The sequence below is a fragment of the Octopus bimaculoides genome, chromosome 21 (assembly GCF_001194135.2).
Source record: "Octopus bimaculoides isolate UCB-OBI-ISO-001 chromosome 21, ASM119413v2, whole genome shotgun sequence".
Classification (NCBI taxonomy): Eukaryota; Metazoa; Mollusca; class Cephalopoda; order Octopoda; family Octopodidae; genus Octopus; species Octopus bimaculoides.
Window position 1 is genome coordinate 927,722 of NC_069001.1, and position 383 is coordinate 928,104.

The following is a 383-nucleotide window of genomic DNA, read 5'->3' on the forward strand; positions in this document are numbered from 1 at the left end:
CTCTCTGAGTTGTTGGCGTTAGGAAGGGCATCCAGCTGTAGAAACTCTGCCAAATTTAGATTGGAGCCTGGTGTTGCCATCCGGTTTCACCAGTCCTCAGTCAAGTCGTCCAACCCATGCTAGCATGGAAAGCGGACGTTAAACGATGATGATGATGATGATGATGATCCTCTTTGTCTTAGCTCTCCTGTGTGATCTTTCTGTCTGGCATTCGCCATGATAGATCGCTGACCACTACATTTATATCTTTTTCTCTCCTTGTTTTTTTCTGTTGAAGAGCATAGGCTCAAAACGTTAAAAACTTTCTCTATTCCCAAGTGTTATACTAATACATCCATTTGTTGTTTACACCACCTGTTTCGTCTGTTGTTTTTTTTGTAAAT

The 383-nt window shown here is 41.5% G+C and overlaps 1 protein-coding gene across 1 annotated transcript in view; it reads left to right on the forward strand.

Annotated features, from left to right (window-relative positions):
* LOC106867288 (abasic site processing protein HMCES) overlaps nucleotides 1-383 on the forward strand; it is a 60,258-nt gene that overhangs the window by 54,346 nt on the left and 5,529 nt on the right. The gene's annotated exons all lie outside the window — the stretch shown is intronic.